Raw genomic sequence first — 6,714 nt, 5'->3', positions numbered from 1 at the left:
GCATGTATTTTATGTATATTTCCATCTTCATGCTCAATAATAGCCCAATTTACAAAAATATGACAAGCTTTTAGCTTTTGAGTTTGCTTTCTACAAAAATAGGAAATAAAGCTAATGGACGGTGCCCATAGAGTCTGGCACGCCCAATCTCAATGTCTAAATAGAAATAACATATCCGTGCGCATAGGCGCATACAAAATAATAATCAATAATCAATGTCTCAATAGACATAACAAAATATAGGCGTGGCGCCTATCAAAATATAATCCAAAGGTCGAATACTCACTAGACTCCAATGCTTTCCTCCGCCACTGCTGCTATCTCTACACATCAACTGAAGCATTCACAATCGTTAGTAAAATAATACAATTAAACCGACAAAAGTGAATACCTAGCAGTCTTCAGCTACATAAATAAATCAACTGGTTAGAAATAAATCCTAACCTTAATTTATTACGAGTGCGCACTCTAAACTCATAAACGTTTATTAATTTAATATGCATTTTGCCGAATCACCCGCTATGGAATCACCCACGTACACACTAAATTAATGAAACGCCTGAAAAGGACAGGCGTCCCCATCAACTTCTCGCACAAAGAATCCTCTTTGTGTATGAGCCCCGGTCATCTAAGTTTACGGAATCCACCGTAAAACCTCACGGAATCCACCGTGGAATATGCCTCCTGGCATCATTTTTGTCATCACCCTGTCTACTAGAAGATGCATAATTCCCTTATTGCAATTTTCCATTCATGATGTCATTCTGCTTTTTATAGCAGTCTTTAGCCATATGACCCATTTTACCATAGTAGTAGCATTCAACATTGCTGTTTGCATTTTGGCCTCTTTGCCATCCACCACGACCTCTTTGGCTCCCCCTGCCTCTAGAGTTACCACGTCCTCCTCCATAGGACTAGTTTTCTTAAGTTTGATGCATATTCTGATTTCTACCACGGCCTCCAGATCGGCCTCCTCTACCTCTGCCTCTACCTCTTCCAGCATTTGAGTAGAAGACAGCTTCTTTTGAAGTTCCTCCTGAAGAAGATGTACCACCATTTCTCTGCTCCTCAGAAATTAGAAGAGCAATCAACTCCTCAAAATCAGGAAACCTTTCACGGACGGAAATGGATGTTCGGAACTGTGCATAATCCTTTCCTAGACCATTCAAGGTCACAGAAACTAAATCATCATCTTCCACTGGCGACCCAATGGAAGCAAGTGCATCTGCAATCTTCTTCACCTTCATGTGGTAGTCATTGATGCTCATATTTTCTCTTTGCACATTATGCAACTCTTGCTTGAGCTGCATTTTCCTGGCTTGTGTATTCGTGCTATACATTTTTGACAAAGTATCCCATGCCTCGTTTGGCGTACTTGCATCTTGAATATGCACAATCATAGAGTCTGAAATGCTAATAGACAGCCAGTACATAACTTTCCTGGCTCTCTCATGCCATGCTTTAAATGCCTGCATTTGCTGTTGATTGGGAACATCAGGAAGAACTGGTTCTTCTTCATTTCCTGCAACAATTTCCCAATATCCTTTTCCCATAAGGAAATTCGTCATTCTAAACTTCCATGCTTGGAAGTTGTTCTTGTCAAGCTTTTCAGTGACAATCTATGAAAGAGAATCAGATGCCATTACAGAACAATGCAAAAAATTCTGTCATTGCAAAGAACACAGCTACAGCCTCATAAGGGCAAATCTGCAAAAATGATGAAAGTGGTATTTGACCACACAGTCACTTCCTAGTGACGATTTTGCATCAACAGGCAACAAGGATGATTCTGTAACTCCCAATGTCTCTGCGCATAGGCATACGATGCAATTTCTACAGTAACTTTTCACCGACCTGTAGAACAGTGGTTGCACAGCATAAAACTGGGCCTTTTCCTGAGTGTGTGCAGAAAACTTCCGCCTCCAAAACAGGCCCCGAAATGGCCCTGAGGAATACTTGCCATATCCGCTATCCTAGGAAGAGCAAGAATATCTTAATGAGCACTATGACAAGCTCCTACATGAACACATACAAATCAACTCTAACGAGGAGGCTGACAAACTACGCTTAATTGTGACGTTCAACGAAGTACTTTGCCAACCAAATCTCTCGTTTGGGGTATGGACTTAGCCAAAACTAGCCAAGAAAACACTCTGATTGATAAAATTCTCACTGAGGAGGAGCTACATGTTGGAAGTAGACTCGGACAAGCTACCATGATACTCAATGTTGTAAAATATCTTTTGTTATTGAGTAGGCTGCCACAATTCCTAGATGCCTGTGCCACACTCCAGTACAATCCTGATTTCTAAAATTGGTTTTTATCCTCATGAAGTGACATGGATTCATAAATTTGTACATAAATAAACAATGAGTTTTGTGACTGTGCATAGATAATACTAAAAAAGCAAAGCCATCATACACACAAGCAATGATAATCAAGTGCAAGTGATATGCATAGAAGTCAATATCATGGAATTTAGATAAGTGATGTCTCTTTGAGTTGTACCTGTTCATTATGGTGGTTGAAGCATATGACTTGCATGTACTCTCACGAGTTGCCAAGTGAATGCAGGATGACACAGGTCTCTGTAAGAAAGCATTCAATGTCCAAGTCACCACAAGACGACCAACCCCACAAAGAACCATCATGGAGAAAGTTACATAAATACTATGAACAAAGAAACATGATAGAAGTCCCGTTGGTGGAAGAGAAAGTTACCCCTACAAAAAGCACACACTGCATTTGAGCATGGCGGAAAGCATATTCATTGGCTACTCTCTCTTTCTTGGCCATACTTTACATTCAGGGTGAGATTAAGGTGGCAAGCTCTCATTCACGGTGAAAGAGAAAGAAAAGTGCAACTTAATGGTGGAAACGAGGGGTTTCAGTTAGTTTACATTCAAGCTTACCCTAAACCTAAAAGATGCCATTATGAAGGAGCCATCCGTAAAAGAACTCCTGGACCAGTGTAGTCTATAGAAGTATGTACAGAAGGCTGGGCATGCTATCAATTATAGCAAGTGCATTGAATTTCCCAGGAGCTTTGATGCTGAAAGAAATTGTGGCATGGTGATGGTAAAAAGAGGAGAAGAAGCTCATCAAGTAGAGGTGGAGTTGAGCCTGCGATGGTGGAGAAGGCCCTGGGTTTATTAACCAGCAACAAGACTGAGAAACACCCAAGGAGGGATGTGTATAATATGTTGGGGGTGAGCCATCACCAATCCAAGAATAAGAGGGAGACAAAGTCCACAAGGAACAACATGACAACATTAAGAGAGTTACTAATAAAAAAGAGAATGAACAACCATCTCAACAGTAAGAGAGCAAGAGGACAATCCATGAGCAGCAAGGCTAAAAAATTGTCAAGTCAAGCGGAAAGGAAAGATCACACTCTCAAAATCTCCACAAGAGGAACTAATCCACCTCTAAAGAAAATAGAGAGCTGCAAAGGGTGGAGGAGGAATCCAAGAGATTAGAAGAAGAGCACAAGCAAATGCCAGAAGAGGAGGAAGAACGACTAAGGCAAAAAGGGAGAATGAGATTACTCTAATGAAGAGGGAATCAAAGATTTAGCTACAAGCTAGCACATCACTACAGCATGGACTCCATGCCATGTCACCTAAGCCTAACACTGGCTTAGGAGTGGAGGAGCAATGTGCTCCACTAATATCAACTAGCTGAACCTCAGAGAAACTCTCCTTGCTAGGGGCTTAGGGAGCCAAAACAACAAATGTAGCCACCTCAACAGGAGCCACTGAAGCTGTGGTCCATGAATAAGGGCATGACTCTAATCAAATCAATGAAAGAAAGAACGAGTGTAAGAACCAAGCCCCCTTCGTGGCCACAACAAGTACAGTCAGAAGAGAAAAGGGCTCCATGCCAAGCCATGCATTCCTTGGTAAATCTCTTAGGCCCCCTCGGAATGTAACTACTGTAGAGCATCAGGATGATGTCTAGCGTGTCCCCTCCCAATGCATCTTCAAAACAAAAAAAGAGACAGAAAATAAACAAAGACTCACACAAAGAAAAAGGAAAGAAACAATGAGCTTTTCCATGTATATCAGAGTGCCACAAACACTGCACCTAGGGGTCCTCAGGTTAGGCATGTCTGGTGGCCTTGGTTAGCCAGCTCCGTGCCTAACCCCCAGCCCTTCCTGTCCCCCTACTTCACACTTAGGGCATATCAAGGGCATGACACACCTAGGGAGTTTGTGCTCACCTATGGTTAGATCTGTCTCCTAAGTAACAATTATGCTACATCGTGTTGTCAAAAGCACAAATAATGTCTCAAGAAGCCTTCGAGTGTATTCTCCTCAAATTGCTACGAGGAACCTAACTAGCAGTCTTGTAACTACGTACTATTTAAGTATGCACATGCACTTATATAATATTTGCATCACAATCTATACACAGTTTGGGTCCTCAAGTGCAAGACAATGCTCTCATCTTGCTTAGAGTTCGACTTGTCTCCCAAACTCATCAAACTACATCTTGTGCGCGATAAGAAGACTAACACTATCCCTTAGGGAGAGACCATGTGAGAGGTTTTCAATTTCAGGTATTAAATACTCCAAGAAAAGTACAGTTAGCTCTGCACCAACAGTTAACTCTGAACTCTTGTCCTTTATCATCATGCAAGCCCACCAAAGAATCATCACGCGTAGAAAGCCCATTAGGGGAGTTTTGAGATCTCAAAAATGCCTTGTAAGAAATCCTAGAGAGAGAAAGTATTTTAGAAAATAAAATTATTTTTAAAAACTTTATATTTTGGTAAGTAAATATATAAAAATTGTTAATAAGTCATTATCATGATATTCTCGTGGTCACATCAAACCTGCAAATCTAGGCCGCCATAAAGGTGACAAAGATTGTTATAATCAAGATCTTACTCATACTCATTTTGAAAGTGAAAACTAATATTCAATTTGAATTTTATTTGACGTTTGATTACTTCCCTCCATTCTCACTCTCTTCTTTCTTTCCCATCCTTACTAGTTTTTTCTTCGTTTTCTATCTTTTTCTAATTCGCATACTTTTGGAAACCAATCTTCTAATCACATCCTTAGCTATGGATTAGTCATCCAATGAACTCTATAGTTCTAGTAAAAGGCCTCTCTATCATATTCATATTGACTTGGATAGTGAGTATGAACCAATAAGGAAGAGAACAAAACCCATTACCGTTACACAGTCTACAAAACATATACTCAAGTTTGAAGGAAAGAAGAACCTTGATCTTTGGATAGATGGAAGGCTATATCCCAAAGATCCTAGCAAAAATAGCTCTCCACCTTTCTATAATAGCTCTTCATTGTTGAGGTTCATTGGTGATGGTTATAATGGGTTTTTAGGCTATACACTTAACTTGGTTGCAAAAAGGATGTTCTCAAATTAGAGAACCAACTTTTATCAAAACATAACAACAAGTTACTGCGCAGATGATAGAAGGCTATCAATAGAGGATTCATTTGTTGGAGAAATGCATCAAATCTTATCAATGAAAGCAAACTATTTCACGACTTAGAAATTGACAAAAGGCTGTTAGAAATATTGAGAGTCTCAGACAAGGAGGAGGTGGTTGTAGTAAAAGAATCCAAGTAGCAAGGTACACTTTTGTTTCATCTTAAAAATATAAATATGACTTTGTTTATAATTAATTGTATTGATTTTTGATGTTGATTTTGTTTAGGTCTCTTCTCCAACCAAATGCAAGTGAAAGAGATTCTTTTAAAGCACCTCAGTTTTATTATTATCTTCTTCCTTCAATAGTTTCAAAAGATATTTTGAAGAAGAAAAAATTTAAAAAGGCAAAGAAACAATGCTTGGAGTCATTTATAAAGGATCTCTCTTTGGATACTGAGTTAGTGCAGAAGACACTAGATAATATTGGTATTAGTCGAGATGATTATATACAAAATTTCCAACTTTTAAAGTCAAATATGAAGCAATGACAAGTACGTAATTGCACAATTCCAAGGCCATCCATGATTAGAACTATTAGACAGAGAGTGAATAACAAGGTAATGGAGATTTTGGGTGAGCCTTTCCATATCAAGGCTAGCTTCAAAGGCAAGGAAAAGGAAGTTGTATTTAATGAATTTAACAATATTTTCCTTGACTTGCCTACCCTACAATGCTTAACGATTAGATTCTATGACTTATCAATAGAAGAGGCACAAGGAGTGGCTAGATTTGTGGTTAAACTTGATGAAAGTGAGATTCTAAAATGTACAAAACTAGAGAGGGCATCTATTACCTTGATGAATAGAGCACTTTCATCAGATCCTTACAATCACTCAATATCATTCAGTGTTCAATCAGAACACAACATCTGGTCGCTAGGAGCATTCAAAGTAGATACAGAGGATTTTGATATATTGTATTGGGTTTTTTATCGAACACCAATACTTGATGTTATTAAGAGACAACAAGCAAGAGAAGAGCTATTTGTTGAAGGATTTAGGAACTATAAGATTGAGTGGCACATAGCTGGTGGCTTAAAGACACTTAAATGTATGTACAATGTATTAAAGGGAGCCAACTCTAGATCTCCTTGCCTATATTACATGCCCCCAACCAGAGAGTTGAACTCAAGTAATTGAAATAGAGCTCCCTCTAGGCACAACAAGAATCCACAGTTTAAGCCAGTCCTAGATATTCCTTTAGTGAATGCCCATATCTGTACACTTTATGCACTTTGTAGGATAATT

Source organism: Lygodium microphyllum, chromosome 11 (assembly GCF_053477565.2).
Source record: "Lygodium microphyllum isolate KBCC chromosome 11, Lygodium_microphyllum_v1.1.10, whole genome shotgun sequence".
Classification (NCBI taxonomy): Eukaryota; Viridiplantae; Streptophyta; class Polypodiopsida; order Schizaeales; family Lygodiaceae; genus Lygodium; species Lygodium microphyllum.
The sequence above is the reverse complement of the archived record's forward strand: the minus strand, read 5'-3'. Positions refer to the sequence as shown.